This window comes from Castor canadensis, chromosome 12, assembly GCF_047511655.1.
Source record: "Castor canadensis chromosome 12, mCasCan1.hap1v2, whole genome shotgun sequence".
Classification (NCBI taxonomy): domain Eukaryota; kingdom Metazoa; phylum Chordata; class Mammalia; order Rodentia; family Castoridae; genus Castor; species Castor canadensis.
Genome location: NC_133397.1, coordinates 22,813,880 through 22,830,830, shown reverse-complemented (window position 1 = coordinate 22,830,830; position 16,951 = coordinate 22,813,880). Strand labels below are relative to the sequence as shown.

The window sequence follows — 16,951 nt, the reverse complement described above, 5'->3', positions numbered from 1 at the left end:
TGTGGTGAACAGACTCACCATGCCTTACCCACACCCTTTAGGTTGTAGATTGTGGGAGGCCCCCAAAGATATCCATATCCTGATGCCGGGAAACTGTGAATTGAGTTTGCAAATGTGATTGAGTTAAGAGTCTAGGGATGGAAATATTTTCTTCGATTATCTAGGTGGGTCCAATATGGGTCCTTAGAAGAGGAAAGCAGGATTATGTGATGATGGAAGCAGACTAATGAGGCTCCATGAGTCAAGGAACGCAGGAGGCCTCAAGGAGCTGGAATAGGCAAGGACACGGGTTTCTCTTAAGGCCTCCAGAGGAAACAGCCCTGCCAACCTTGATGTTGACCCACTGTATTAGTTTCCCGCGGCTGCTGTAACAATTACCACAAACTGTAGCTTAAACCACAAAAATATATTCTCTCACTATCTGGGAGGTCAGATAGTGAAGCCCAAAATCAAACCGTTGGCATGGCTACACTCCTTCTGAAAGCTTTAGGGAAATCTCTCCTGCCCTTTCTTCTAGCTTCTGGTGGCATATGGCCATGCCTTGTCACTCCAATCTCTGCCTCTGTGGTCACACTGTCTTCTCCTCTTCTCTCTGAAACACCGCTATCCACCTTCTTCTCATAAGAATATATGCACAAGGATTTTTTTTGTGTATGTGCTGGGAACAAAAATCCAGAGCCTCACATGAGCCAGGTGAGCAGTCCACTACCACTGAGCCACATCCATAGCCCCTATAATGTCATGTAGGAGGCATTTAGGGATCACTCACATGATCCAGGATAAGCTTCTCTCAAGACCTTCATTAATCACACCTTTTGCCATATAAGGTAACACTCACTCCATTGCATTATAAAGTAATATTCACATATTCTGGTGTCCAGGACATTTTGGGAGGCACCATTCAGCCCATTATACACAGTGAGACAGATTTTGGACTTCTAACTTCTAGAACCCTAAGATAATAAACATGTGTTGTCTTAAGTCACTACATTTGTAATTTGTTACAGTGGCAAAAAGTAACTACAACATAGATCATATCTTCTATTACCTGGGCTCTAAGCTTAAGAGTCCTTCTTTGTTCTCTCATTCTGAAGACGCTGCTCTGGGTTATGATGGCTGCCCTGTGGCTATGGCTGTATGGTGGGGCACTGGTCAGGTGGGGTGGTTCTCCAGAGCTACTTCTGCCATAATACCCTATAGGAATAGCTTTTCTCACTCAGACAGACACTCTCAGAACTTTCTCTCTGGCTAAGTGTTTGCACACATAGAAAAGAGATGTACAGAGAGAATCTTGTGAAATATTGTGAACAAGAATGCTATGAAATACCTCATGAGCTTGGAGTATGGCCCAGGTGGGATTTTGCCTGACTCTGAGGAAGAGCGAACATCCTTCTCCAAAAGGGAAGAAAAGAGTCTTCACAACCTCTCTCAGGGCTGAAGCACATCCATTTAAATGGTACTAAGCAACTGAGACCTAGGCTAAAGGAGATGGAAGAATTTGGGACCTTGGGATGTCCTACTCTAGGTCTTCTGTATGGAGGGGCTTAGGGTAGGTAATCTGGTGGGAAGAGGGAGAGAAAAGGCTTTGCAGCTGCATTTGCAAAACAAACACACATTTGCACCTGGATAGTATGTTTACTTGGGGCACTTGTAGAGGCAGGGCAGTGCTAAAACCCATCTAAGCCATCCCTTGGTGCCACTTCTGACTAAGTGGGATAATTAAATGTGATTTTAATTCTTTCCTTTACTCTTTTCTACCTCTTTCAGTGTCTCTGTAAATGAAAATTAGTAAGATTCCAAGGTTTTAAAATAATAAATATGTTTGTTTATAGAAAAAACCTGAACATTCAACAAACTAGTAGCAGTGATTCTTTGGGGGACAAGGTGGTGAAGGATTTCTACCTCTCGCCTTATGCATTTCTGCAATGGTATTATTTTAAAGGCAATCCTGAATTTGGATGTTATGTAAGAAGGGGTTTTTGGTGGCTACTATACGTTACAGGCATTACGCACACATTAGTCTTGGAAATTTCTCAGAAAACATGGGCAGTATTATAAGGATTTTTGAGAATAATCTCTTTTCACTTAAATTCTTGGGAAAGCTAATCCATGGATACAAACGTGATCAGGATGAGGGTGAGACAGGCAGTGTGCACAGTTCTTAAGAGTATTCTCAGGAGGAACAGCTGAAGACCTGGTGGCCACTTGAGGAAGCCTCTCATACCCCAGCCCCTCCCCCCAACAGGGAAGGCACTGCTACTGGGTTACAACTGGAGTCAAAGGCACTCAGGTGCACCTTAGCTCACCTCCTGTCTCCAGCAGCCCAGTGGGAGTGGTGTTTCCAGTGCCACTCACACTTTGGAGGATGAGAAGTTAAAGAATTGCCCTTTCTGGTATTCCTGTCCATCATGGACACGCACAAGGGCTTTTCAGTCATTATTGTGGTCACTATCTTCTCACTCAGAACCACTTTACAGACTAAGATCAACAACAACCAACTACACCTGAGTCTTCTCACTCAGCAATGATTTGTTGAGCCCCCAACTTTAGCCTCCATCTTATCTGGAAGAATAAATCAGCCTTGGTTCCTGCCTCATGGAGCTTGTTAGTTAGCTAGTGCAATGGGTAAACAGTAATAAAATAATCATAACAACTATATAATTACAAGTTGTTGCTGTAGAACATTAAGTGCTATAGAGGGAAAATACTAGGATAGAATATTTTTAAAGCAGAGGCCTTCAATCTATTTGTAAAAAACATTTTAATATCTATGTAAGCATATGCATACAGACAGATACAATGAAACAAACATTTCACTAAACAATTCTCATTTTTACTATGAGCAATGCACTCTGATATTTTCTGGCCTGCTCATTTTTAAAATGCTGATTACAGATTGGGTGTGGTGGTGCCATGCCTATAATTCCAGCACTTGGGAAGCAGAGGCAGGAAGATGATGAGATCAAGGCCAACCTGGGTAACCAATTGAGTTTCAGCTTGGGATGTGTAAAGATACATTATCTCAAACATAATAAAATGCTGATTACAACTTAATAAATTGATCTTCTTACCCCTTAATAATTGTGATCCACAATTTGAAAAACCCTGTTATGGGGATTCTTATAGTTTGGGTCTGGAATGTCCCCAGAGTCCCACATCTTAAAGGCTTGGTCGCCAGCTTGTGGTGCTACTGGGAGATGGTGCAACTTTTAGGAGGTGGGGCCTAGTGCAAATAAGGGAGGTCACTGAAGGCGTGCCCTTGAAGGGGATTTTGGGACCCTGGCTCTGTCTTCCTCTCTCTCTCTCTCTCTCTCCCTCTCTCTCTCTCTCTCTCCCTCTCCCTCTCCCTCTCTCTCCCTCCCTCTCTCTCTTACTCTCTCTGACTGCCAGGGTAGAGCAACTTTGTTTCACCATGTGCTATATACTCCCCACCATAATACTCTGCCACACCAAAGCAATGGTGTTGACTATGGATTGAACCTCTGAAACCATGAGCCAAAAGAAATCTTTCTTCCCTATAAATTTATTTTCTCATGTATTTTGCCTCAGTGACAGAAAGCTGACTAACACAGGGTCCCTAGCCTACAGTGGAATTGGGATGGATGTCACAGAACACTTTGCTGTGAGAGTGATACTTAAGCCAAAACATGTAAGATTAAGGAGAGTCAGCTAAAAAAGGACAGGGAAGAATGTTCCAGGCAGAGGGAACACCTTATTTTACGGAAAAGGAAACTGGGATCAAGGAGCTGTGATTTGTTCAAGGTCCCATAAATCCAAGCCTGTCTCCTAACTCCAAGTTCAAGATTCTTTACTGTACTTCAGCCTATCAGCTATAGTGGCTCCTCTTCATTTTACCTAATTAAGGGCCAAGGACTAATTATTCTCTCCTAGCTGACTAGGAGAAAAGGGAGAGCCCAGGAGGCTATGTTTACAAAGAGCCCATTTAATTCTACATGCAAAACAATTCCCCTTAGCTCCTACCCCACCTGGCTTGAGTCCTGCACTGCAAGCTGTTGGTTCCTTCCTGGTAGGGACTGGCTGGGAGCCAGACCCCTGCTTAGGTCCTGGCTTTCACCAAGGGGCATTTACACAATGTCCAGGCAAGGGTTAGGCTCAGTTTAAGGCTCAGGAAAAGAAGCAGCCCCACTTTTCCATCTCCCCACACTGATGCCTGCACCTGTCTTCCCATGTGTTCCCACCCTATCCCCCCTGTCATCAGCCCCGTGACTACTTTGTATCTTTAGTAGTGTAAATGGCTTCAGTTGTGCAGTGTGAAGGTAATGTGAGTCCAGCAGGTGAAATAAAGGGCATAGCCAAGGGTGTCAGTCAGGGTCAGGGTCAAAGTGGATGATCTAGGAGACACAGAAGGGTCAGAGGAGGCAAGGGCCTTAGGCCAAGTTTCAAAGCGGGCAAGAGAGAAACAGGAATGCCACAGACAGTTGTACAGTTTGTACACTACATAAAGCAGCCGGCTGAGGGGATAAGAGGGCTGAAACCCACATGCTACTCATGAACTTCATTCCTAGCAAGGGGTTGCATCTGTCTGAAGGACACAGACAACATCCTCCTCCTTCACTCACAGAGGCTGGATGGTCCTTCATTAGTAGAGGCCAGAGAGGACCTGCTCAGTAGGGGATCTGATCAGAGTTGGAAACAACCCCACCCACGCACAGCACATGTAAGATATGATTATCAAGCCTGGGGAAGGTCAGCACCTCAGGTTTTAAACACTACAGTGTGCAGGCAGATAAGGCTGGTGGCCGTGCGCCACTGTAGTGGTGACAAGCTGGGGCCACGGGAGTTACTGGCTAACATGTGGAGGCTCCTCATAGCTCCAAGGCCTTATCAAGCCAGACGCCATGATCCTGTCATCTACAGTTCTCCTTCATGAGTCTCAAAAGCAACCTGATTACACTCCGAAGGCCCAACTCTTAAGATTTTAACTATTAGTTTAATGTTACTGGTTATACATGCTTGTGTTTAAAAAAAATCCAAATGTGACCCAAAGGTAGACAATGAAAAGTAAAACAGCCTCTGCCAAACTGTAAAATTAGAATTAAAACCTTTCTCTGTCAATACTTCCTCAGTACTCATCCTCATAGTCCAAACCTGTTTTCTGCTCTCCCTAGGGCTATAATTACTCAGCCCCTCATTCTGGCTGACTACCAGTGCCTGTATTAGACTGGTAGCCCTTTCCTCTACCTCTGGCCTTAGGGCCAGCTGCTTCTCTGCCATCCTGAATTCTGCCTCCTCAGAAACCTTGCCCTGAGCATACCAAGCCACCCCGAGTCATGGTGCCTCACTCCCACTGCTGCTTCTCCAGGCCAGTGGACTTTGAAGACCTGGCCCATTATGAATGCATGCATCCAGCTTGGCCTCCACCCCTGCACAATGAGACTGTTATCCATTTCCACGTGTCCAGGCTCATTTCTCAGTGATTACTAGATATTATCCCCCACTGCCAACCTCCTCATCCCCACCTCAGCAAGTGGCCTTGGCTCTGCTTTAGAGGAAGCAAAGGCCTTTTCTTAGGAGAAACCCCAGTGTCTCTTCTGAACTTCACCTGCAAGTTGAGTAGAAAGAATCATCCTCTCCTCCTACCAGTCCCAGAGGAAGGAGGTGCTCTTTCCCCTGTGAAGTGATCCCTTCCTTGGTATCCCAAAGATCATTTCTTTTTTCTCCCTTTCTCTCTTGCAGAAGACTATTTTCCTCAAATAGAGTTGTGCCTTGGTATTCAAGGAGGATTGGCTCCAGGACCCCTCACAGATCCCCAAATCCACTGATTCTCAGGTCTCATATTACATGGTCTAGTATTTGCATATCCTCCATTATACTTTAAGTCAGGTCAGGGTCAAAGTGGATGATTTAGGAGCACATGAGAAGATTACTTTTGATACCTAATGTAATAGCTACACGTGGCTTCATTCACGTGGATTCAATGTAGTACTTGGCACATGGCAAATGCAAGTTTTGCTTTTTGGAACTTTCTGGAATTTTTTAAATTCTTTTTATTTGTGGTTGGTTAAATCCACAGATGCAGAACTTGCAGACATGGAGTGCTGTCTGTAACTCCTTTTCCTTCTTTTTTTTGGCGGGGGGAGGGACTAGGGTTTGAACTCAAGGCTTTGAGCTTACAAAGTAGGCACTCTACCACTTGAGTCACAACTCCAGTCCATTTTGCTCTGGTTATTTTGGAGATAGGGTCTAGTGAACTATTTGCCCAGCCTGGCCTTGAACTGTGATCCTCCCGATCTCAGCCTCCCAAATAGCTAGGATTATAGATATGAGCCACTGGCATTTGGCTTCCTTTTCTCTTCTGTCATTAAATATACTCGGACCTTCTTACTTTCAAAAATCACTCTGATAACAAACTGTAACTGAAAGTTGGTTGGCTCACCATCAGTGTATAACAACTCTATTTAAAAAGAAAAAACACTGGGCTGAGGTGTGGCTCAAGTGGTAAAGCACCTAAGCACAAGGCTCTGAGTTCAAACTGCAGTACCACCAAAAAAATACTGCCAAAACTCACTACAGTATCCTTTGCCTCTATAATTCCACTTTATGAAAGACACCCTGGAGAAATGTGGATCATTTCTCCAAAATGTCGCTTGTACAGTTATATTCAGATCAGGGATATTTACATGTACAAAATGCTGGAAATACCCCGACAGCCCAGTAACAGACTGACTATGATGCACATATGTAATCCATGCAATGGGATACCACAGAGAAATAGAAGTCAAAGTGACAGATATATGGATCATGTTGATAAAGAGAAATCTCAAGATGAAACACATTGTAATACACAAAATATACTAAAAGTATATTAAAAGTATAGTTTTAAAAAATACAAGTACAAAATGTATTATGAAAAAACTTATTACAAATTTATGAATGCTTGTTGATAAAGAATGTAATTATTTTATAACAAAAAATTTTATCTTACTGCTTCTACTGATTACTCTTTTCTCCCTTTCCCTGTTGCCATTCTCTGGTGACCATCCATCACCTCTATTTTCTCTTTACCAATTCCCCCCTTACTCCTCTGTGATGTGGTTCCATCTCCAGAGTTTCACTGAACAGATATCATAAGTGATCATCAGTCTTTCTTCTAGTTAAATCTAGTTAAACCAGCAACTCTCCTTGACATTTTCTCTTTCCTTGCCACTGAGCCATCCTAATTCCCCATCTTGTCACTCCTTTCCTAACTATGGATGATTCCCAAAGCCTATTACTTGGGATCTGGTCTTTGACTGCACCCTAAATCTCTGTACAGATCCCAGGCAAGAAATCTATAGCTCCACCCCCAACCTTACTCTCAGCTTTGATGTGATCACTCCACTTGTATGTCCCCATTATCACACCCCATTGCCATTCTGTTCCTAGTTCTCAGTGTCTAGAACTAAACTCATTTCCAAACTGTCTCTTCAAACATGCTAATTTTCCTTAATGTCACCAATATTCTCCCAAACTCCAAACCATTTCCCACCCTCAATATGGCAAGGGCAACACACTTAAGGTTCTCACCACGCTTGCTTGGGATGTCCTCACTGCTGCTGCTGCACCCTGTGGTAAGCCCTCAATGGTGTTCTGTCTATTCACACTGTGCTCACTTTCAAGGGCAAGGTCAGGTTCTGATTTGCAAAGCTTTTCCCAATTCACAATGATTGTTTTCCTCTCAGAAGCCCTCAGGGATTTAGACACCAAGTGCCATGACATCTGACACACTGTTCATTTCTTCTGCCTGATGCTTACTTGGCTGTCTGCTGCTGAGCCCCTATACCATCTTGCACACCCAGCTCCAGTGGGACTCCGTCTCAGAAGCCTTCCCTAGCAATTCCAGGGGCCATTCTTCCTACTGGACTACCCTAGCACCCATTCCTATCACTGCTAAGTTCCCATCCCTTTAAATGATATGTAATTTTCCGTTCAACCGCTCATCAGAATATTAGCCGTGTTCCTTAAGGGCAGAGACCATGTCTTACACAATAAAGCACGAAAGATGTGTTACTGGCATCCAGTATCATCACATATACTAATCATTCCATCTTCAATGCTAGACTACAGTCTCCTTGTGGACAGGAGCTGAATCTTACTATTCTACATATCATAATGACAACAAATGCAAAACAGAGAAAGGAGTTGGTAAATACTTGTTGACGCTATACTTATGATTCAGGCCTTGTGAAGATCACATACAAATTTATAAGAATAACCTATAAACCTGGAAACTATACTTTTTTCGGAAATATGAGTCTTATCAAGTTATCTCAAAACACTGTGCATTGCTATTTTGGGGCTGGCATTATCACACATCTCCCTACTTACAGGGGTCTTGTCACTTAAGGGTGTTAATAGATGCAAAAGTGGAAGCTTTTTGCTGCAAACTCTACCAATCTAAAAATCAGAACAAATTAGAAACTAAATCAGAGTCCTTGACAAGTGGCAATAACCTGAAAGGAAGTGAGGTAGCTGGGTGCAAGAGTCTGGTGCTGTAGAAAAATCTGACCACAAGGTACATCTTATACCAACAAAGATAAGCCTTCAGCACAATATTTGTCACGTGGGAAGGGATATTGAATTTCATCCTGTGGTCCAAGACCTGCCCCTTTTACATAGCAACACACACATTGGTCCCAACTATGATCTTGCTGACTCAGAAGTAGCTAAGATTTCATTTCTTACTAGTCAGGAACTACCACTACAAGGTGACAATGATATTATACTAGAATTATATTATATTACAAGGTGACCAAAACAATGCCCTCAAGATAAGATGACTGCTTCTCCAACAATCACTCAGTGGTGTAGCATCTCCAGCCAGACATACCCAAAGCCTTGTTCACTAATAATTCCAGACAGCAGGGAGGGCAGCTGCCCCATCTGGGACAAGTGTTTGGGTAGTCTGAACAATTGGATCTGTCCTAACTAGACAGATCCTGCTTAGCAAACATTTATTGTAGGCAGAGCTGTGTGATAGGCCATATGTCCCTCAACTCCAAGTCCTGTATTCCCAGGAGGAGGCCAAAAGCACCACTTTCCCAGTGCTCAGAGCTGGGAGACTCCAGGGCTATTAGAAGGCAAGGGTCCATCCACTGGACTGGAAGATAAGATGGATGTGGGAGTGATTAGCATATATGACCACACTGGATGTCAGTAACACATCTTTGGTGCTTTATTGTATAAGACAGTCTCTGTTCTTAATGAACTCTCTGTTCTTAATGCATTTCCTCACCCTGAGGAAATGCATGTGTGGCTAGGAAAGATGAGGCTGCTAGGCCAGCTCTCCCAGAAAGTCAGCGGCTCCAGAGAACCGAGGGGAGCAAAGAAGGAGCTACCTAGTCTGTGTCTGTGCAGGGCCTCTGTCATGGGGTGGCCACTGGTGGGCACCCAACTGTTTCCATCCCTGGAAGAAAAAGAGGCCTCAGAGCCAATGGCCAAACAGAATCTGACCAAGAGCTAAGGGAGGAAGGAGTTTGTGGCAGAGCTAGGAAGTCTTTGTAAACAGTTTAGATAGGCACACCCACACCCAAACATGAGGTAAAGACTCCGGGGTGGGGCTGGAGTACTGGAGAACTGGGAATCCAGAGAATCTGAAAGACATGGGAGAAAGAAAGGCCACCCAAAATGGGGCCCTGTGGTACACCACCTGTTAGATGTACACAGCAAAAGTTAAGAGATAAAGACGACTATATTGAGATTCTTCTTCTTTTTCTATTGTTTGTTAGTACTGGGGTTTGAATTCAGGGCCTCATGCTCGCTAGGCAGACATTCTACCACTTGAGCCACTCTCCACTAGCCCTGGGCTCTGTTTTTAAGATACACATTCACACACATACTTAAAACATTTTTCAAAGGAGAAATGAAGAGGCTACTTAAACACCTGGAAGAAGTGTATATCATTAATCACAATAATTGTGAAACAAAATAATCATTAAAAAACTAAGTACTTGGTGATTTTTCTCAGAGATGGCTCTATTACATGAAATCTACATATTGCCGACTTAAAATATAATACAGTTACAGTTACTTAATGCAGAAAAACTCAGAAAATGCTGAAAAACATTAAGAAAAAAAGCCATTCACTTATAACGCATTGCTCAATGATAATCACTTAAAATGTGGCAGATACTCTTCTATTCTCCTTTCATATTTTTCTCTTATAAAAATAGTATCATCCTTGATATATTATTTTGCATCTTGCTCTTTTCATTGATTATATAAAAAGTTCTGGTGTTAATAAAAATTTTTTTGAGACAGGGTTTCACTGTGTAGCTCAAGGTGGCCTCAAACTCATGATCCTTCTGCCTCAGCCTTCCAAGTGCCAGGAAGGCACTTGGCATGAATAACCATGCCTGACTTAAAAAAATATTCTTCTACAATCTTTTATTTATTTATTTTGGTGGTTCTGGAGTTTGAATTCAGGGCTTCACCCTTGGTATACAGTACTCTACTGCTTGAGTCATACCCCCAGCCTTTTTGCTTTTTAGTTAGTACTCAGGTAGGGTCTTTGTGCTTTTGCCTGGGTCAGCCTCAGACCTCAATCTTCTATCTATGCCTCCTGTGTAGCTGGAATTACAGGTGTGCACCACCATGCCTGCCCCTTACAAATGTTTTTAATGACTATGCAGTATTTTATTTGTGCAAATCTGACCAATCCCCAGTTGTTGACCCTTTGGTTGTTTTAAATATTTGATATTTATAATGCATTCATAAAAATCTATGAATAAGTATTTCTGAACACACCTTTGATTTTCTAGACTGATTCCTAGAATGGCAATTTCTGATCTAAGAGTTTGTGTCATATAAATATATATGCAGCTGAAACTACTGGGCAGATTTGGAGTCATACTTCTTGCTCAGTTATTTTAAGCACATCATACAAGTGGTGTGTATCACCTACATATAGGAAATAGTTCCAAGGAAAAATCATTTTGCATGGAGTCAAAACATTCCAGATAGGCCAAGTTCTTATTTACTTGAGGCAAACGAAGCGCCAAGAGCTCAGAACACTGATGTTATGATACAAAGTTGATTAACAGCTTCCAACCAGTTTAGCAGAGTTGGTAGGGCCTAGTGCTAGTGAAAACAAGATGCAGAGCTTGAGTCAGGATTGGCCAGCCAACTACACAGGGGAAAAACCATCCTTGGCCACAGGATGCCTCGCCAACCTTGGCCAACTGTTATACAGATCTGTACTCTTGGCCAAAGGGAAGATTGGGTAATGGAATGTGAATTACTCAGCATGACCCATTCTAACTCCTGGGTAAGCACCCAAAGCACATGCCCAACTGGTAGGTGTGTCATCTTTCTATAATAAGCAGGACACCTGGCTAAAACATAACAAATTATGCCAATACTAAAAGCTCCACATTATTTAATGACTTTATTGTAGTTTATCAACAATTCCCAACAGAAGCAATTGATAAAACACTGGGTGAAAGATGTGCTCTACCAGCCAGGCCTGATCTAGAGTGCATCCACACTTCAGCTGGATCCCCCAAAGTTTTGAGTTCTCTTGATGTTAAGAGGCACGGATCTTTTTTTTTTTTAAGTTTATGCGACAAGGTCTCACCATGCAGCTCAGGCTGGCCTCAAATTCATTATCTTCATGCCTCACGCTCCTATTGCTGATATTACAGGTGTGCACCACCATGTCTGGCTCACAGATTTTTTTCATGAAGGTCATATAGGTCAGATGCCACTTTTATCAATAGTTGAAAACTAAATTGGCTTATCAGAAAAGTAATGTCTGCTTTAGCTGGTTCAGAGAACAAGGGGACTGGCGTGGTGGTGCACACTCATAACCCAGCTACCCAGAAGGCAGAGGCAGAAGGACTACAAGTACAAGGCTAGCTAGGGCAAAGGTAGCATATAAGAGACTATCTCAAAAACAAAAGGGTTGGGGGTGTGGTTCAAGTGGCAGAGCACACTTGCCTAGTATGTGCAAGATCCAGGTTCAATCAGAGAGAGAGAGAGAGAGAGAGAGCAATTGTTTCTTTTGTACCAAAATGTATTTACTGAATGACAGTTACCAACTCTGGTCTTCTGATTTATAAAAGCATACATGAATCTTATAACATGCAAATCCCACTACTGCATTTATCTTCTCAATCTTTGTTTATTTGCAGTGCTGGCGCTTAAACCCATGCCTTCCATATGCTAGGCAAGTGCTCTACCACTGAGCTACATGTCCAGTCTCTGTCTTTTCCCTCTTTAGATGCTTATATGCAAATATTTTTTCCCTAATAAAATTTATGTAGGAATTTAAATTCCTCTGTGCTCTCCCACATGCCCTGACCCTTTAAATTACTCACTGCCTCTGCCTTGAGTCCTTCTGTAATTGTTCCCATCCACAATGACCTCCCTTTAGCTGTCCTTACTAGCAAGGAGGTTCCTTCCTAAGACAAACAGCTCCTTCCCCTTGCTTTCTGGATCACAAGTGCCCATCTGAGCAGTTCAAGACACACCTCTTAACAGTAGAGGAAGTGAGTGAAGACCTTGCCAACTCTACTCACAAGCAAGTGCTCAGCAGTATTTCCATTTCAAATTGAGATCACACCCCACACTGGCCTCCCCAACCGCCCCCTCAATACACAAACACACCAAGTCTGTGCTCTGCTGGAGTCAACTGCTTGTGCAGGCCATTCTTTCAGATAACCAGGTCAGCTGAATACATGGAGACAAAGAGGCATTTCATATACACTCTCTCTTATTTGGCAGTTGAAATAACACTGCAAGTCCAGGTCTTCACAGGACAAATCTCTCTATGCATGTCAAGCACCCTGCCAGGGCTCCCAAGGGATGGGGGCTATTGAGGGGGTCTGGGATGGACTGAAGTCATGATGAAGTTTAAAAGTAAAATTTTAGACATTGGTAAATATAAAATAATGATTGCTATCTCTTATTAACTCTTAGTAAGCAGGTACTCTGCATACCTTCGCTCATGGAGCCTCCCAACCACCCTGTAAAATGAGGGTCATTAGCCAGGCTTGCACATGAGGAAATGGGCAGTTATATAACCTGTCCAATGTCACACAGCCAGGAAGTGGCAGATTGGTACTTGAACTCAGGTCTGCCTGCTTTCAGATGCCAGATTGCCTTGTTTTCCCAAAGATAGGGCTTAGAAGTCCCTATAGTTTCCAGGACCTATAAAAGGTTCCACATGAGAGCTGGAAAATAACCATGAAGCTGTCCAGCGTGCTCCTTTGCTCTCAGCCCCAGTTCTGCCCTCTCCACCTTGCTTTCTGGAATACAGCAGCTGCCCAGATAAGAAATTGAGGAGACTTTAAATGCCCAACTTTGCATTTGCTTTGTTAGTTGACACAGACTTAAAAAAAGAAAACCTTCCTGAAGTTGGAATGTGTGAAGAAAAATTATTTTTAAGGCGACAAAAGTAAATATTTAATTAGACAGGGTGACATTAAATTTTGCCTGGCCTTGCAACATCTCAAACGATAAAATAAGCTCTTGTCTACAGGACTAATTACAGATTACTAAATTATTTTTATTAAAACCCTCTGGACTATTAAGGATGAGGGATGAAGCAATGTGGTGTTGTAGAATTTCTAGTCTGGAAATCTGGGTTCTAATCCTGACTAATATCCACCAGCAATCGCTTGCATGGTGTACACAGTTGACAAAGAACTTTCACATACCTTTTACATTAGTTGGATGACTTCAGGGTAAGTCACGCAATTCTTGGTGTCACATGTCAAAATCTGGATATGAGGACATTAAACTATGCCATGTGCGGTCCCCTCCATTTCTGACATTTTAAGCCGGGAAGAATCGGTGCCTTAGAATTCTTATAAGTATGTGTGTAAACAAATTGAGGTAGATGCATTCTGGTCAGAAAAACTATATTTTCTGTTCAGCTTCTGAAAAATGTTACTTGACTAAATTCAGGTGTGCTGCTAGCTGTTTGCTCAGTTTCATAGCATATTAAGCTCCTGGTTGGATTCCCATATGAGAATCCTACTATCCTAACTGCAGCTGATCATCTTGCAAACACAGCCCTGTAAAAGTGGGCTGTCATGGAGGAAGGCATTGGAATGATCCACCTTTGCAATGCCTGCATGATCAGGAGGTACTGAGGACTGGTATCATCACACACAAATACACAAACATTCTTTGTAAGTCAAAGACACACAAAGACCTTCAGATCTTGCCTCTTCCAACTGTCTTAATACTTCTGAAGACAAGACACACCTTGGAATCAACATATGTATTTTGATCTGGTAGCATTAAATTATTTTACCTAAAAGCTCAAAGTTAAATGATTATACCTAAAAGTAGGTTTCTGGCATGTCTTAGAATCAAGGAAATACAGTCCTCCCAAACCATCACATGTCACATCGATTTAGGTCTAACTTAGTTCAAATGATGACTCTCCTTGATCTACCTTCAGTAACAGCTGGACAGGCAATGTATCAGAAAAGTATTAGTCTGATTTCTAAGAGTAGCATTTAAAAGGCATTCATTCTATCATTATCTCATAAAACACTGGCATGGATTTCAAAGGCAAATTAACCCATATAAAAAATCACTCTGATGTTCTGAATATGTACTATTCCACAGCAAACTGGAAAGGGAACATTTTACTCACACCCTCCTGATCTGTCTAGCTAGCCTTGACACATTTTCTTGCTTAATTCACAACCCTCCACCCCAGTAATAACACTGATTCCCAAAATACACTCACTCAGCCCAGAGGAGCAGCTCTCCAGCACAGCTGTCTTCTCCTGCCCTCCTTGGGTATTTCAGTGAAGCTATGTGACATAGAGGACCACAAGAAGGAATGTAAGTCTCAGGCCCTAGAGTTCCCACTGCAGCACAGGCAGGTACATCCCACCAAACCCCAGACTGGCACACAGGACAGAAGAAGCTGCAGTCTTCCAGAACTTCACCTCCATCTTTAAAACTAGGGCGACAGCCGTCTTTGCTACTGTAAACTAATCTGATGGGCATGGGGGCAGGGAGTGGCTCTGAGGAGGCTGCCAGTAGGCCATGATTGAGCAAAGTCAAGGAGCAAAAATCATTATTTCTCGCTGTTTGCAACCCCAGAGACTCCAAACGACTGGCACCTTCACCATAATACCATGATTCTCAGAAGTGGACCATTCATTCTTTTGCATCCTGGAGTAAAAAATAAACAAATAAACAAAAACCCAAAGCCACTCATACAGTGGAACTGGCTTGTATTTACACATATTTTCTAGCAGTACATTGAAATATAGAAGCCACAGGGGGGGAAAAAAGAGGAATCAAAGGAAGTTGACAATGAGGTAATGAGGTACACACGGTAGTTAGGAGGCCTCAAGTTGAGGCATGAGGCATGACTATTAAAGAGCTTCTGGCTGTGAGTGCCAACTCTGACTTCAGCTCAGTTTCTTGTTGGAAAAAGAAAACAGTTTGGGACCTTTCTCTAATCCAAATCAGGGACTCATAACCTAGGGAATTGTCCAGATAGATTCCCTATCAAGTGACAGTCCCCTCCAAGACTCACAGCTGCAGGAGGCAGGAGTCCAGGCCTTAGACCTACATCATGGGGAACCTCAGTTCTCCCTCCTCTCCACTCTGATCATGGCATATCAAAATTTCTGGATTAGTCATTCCATGGAATTGATAGGTATCAGAAATCAAATCCTGTCGATATGCCTCATTATCAAAACAGGAAGCACTTGCTGTAGATGATATCAGGTCTGTTTTCAAATCTCACATTACACCAAGGTTGTAATGCAAAGGTATTTTAAAGAGTACTGCAAGATGCTTATTCACAGCAACGCACCGGAAGCGCAGGAACTTAAGCTCCCAACGCACCCTTTTCTCCCCTCCCTTCACTGTCTCTATGCTTCTACTCCCCTGCAGAGCGCGCGGCCAGGGCAGTCACTTAGCCCACTGGAAGGCCACCGTGCATTAGCGTTCACTAAACAGTAGCTAATCATGATGGGGCTGAACCCTGCCAGCAACACCCATTCTGAAAGCCCCGCAGGCTGTCGGCAGCCAGTTACAACTGTCCAGATCGGCTTCCCTAAACCAGCCAGAGCAAGAGCATGTGGGTGAGAACCCTGGGGTCCCAAGGTTTGCACAAGCAGAATGCCCGGCTCCCCAAGTCTCTCCTCATTCTCTCCCTTGTCACTCTTTCTCTGGGGAAACCCAGAGAGGCCGCGAGATGCCAGGCCCAGGTGTAAGGAGAGGGGAGAGGAGTAAGGACCGACGAGAGATAGTTTGAGGGGAAATAGGCCACAGCAGAGGTGCGGCAGCGCCGCATCTCGGGATGAAGGGCCCCCAGGTGCGTCCTGAGGGAGGGAAGGAGGAAGGGAGGAGGGCAGGGGAGGAGGAGTGGCTGGGGAGGCCTGGTCGCCAAGGCCGCAGGGAGCCCCCAGAGAGGGACGAAGGCGGGAGGCCGGCGGGGGGCTACACGGCTGGGAGTGGGGGGCGGGGGAGGCGGAGATGGGGAGCTCGGTTCCCCTCCCCCAGCCCGGGCCTCCCGCTGACTCAGCCCCACGGCGTCCTCGCCTCGGCCCCGACTCACAGTGCGCGAGGCGGCTCCGGCGGAGGCGGCAGGGGCGGGAACGGGCGGCGGGGCGCTGCGGCTGAGGCTGCGGCTCCGGCCGGCGGCTCCCGGGCGGAGGGTCCTAGCTGAGGCCGCCGCGGTCTCCGGCTTCAACGCACCGAGACTGCGGGGGACGGGAGCACTGCGCAGGCGCGATGCGGCCACGGCTGTCAGTCCGAGCGGGGCGGGGCTAGGGCACCCGCCGTCTCCACGGCAACGGGGCGGCAAGAGGAGGACAACTCCTACCTCCACCTCGCCTTAGCAACGAAGGCGGGAGGTGCAGATGAGAACAGTCTCTCTAGGTCGCCATAGCAACGAGAAGACACCGCCTAGGAAACGTACGGCGGTACCAAGGGAACGCTGTTACCTCGTCACCATGGCAACTGGGAACAG

At 44.3% G+C, this 16,951-nt stretch overlaps 1 protein-coding gene across 3 annotated transcripts in view; it reads right to left on the bottom strand.

Annotated features, from left to right (window-relative positions):
- Positions 1-16,702, bottom strand: part of Mapre3 (microtubule associated protein RP/EB family member 3) — a 53,865-nt gene extending 37,163 nt beyond the window's left edge. For 2 of the 3 annotated variants that reach the window (XM_074049345.1, XM_074049347.1), the window contains exon 1: positions 16,538-16,702. The gene's annotated coding sequence lies outside the window, so the exon portion shown is untranslated. Of the gene's footprint in view, positions 1-14,704; positions 14,772-16,537 lie in introns of all 3 variants that reach the window. The other variant, XM_074049346.1, reaches the window with a different exon arrangement.
- Between the last annotated feature and the right edge of the window lie 249 nt (positions 16,703-16,951).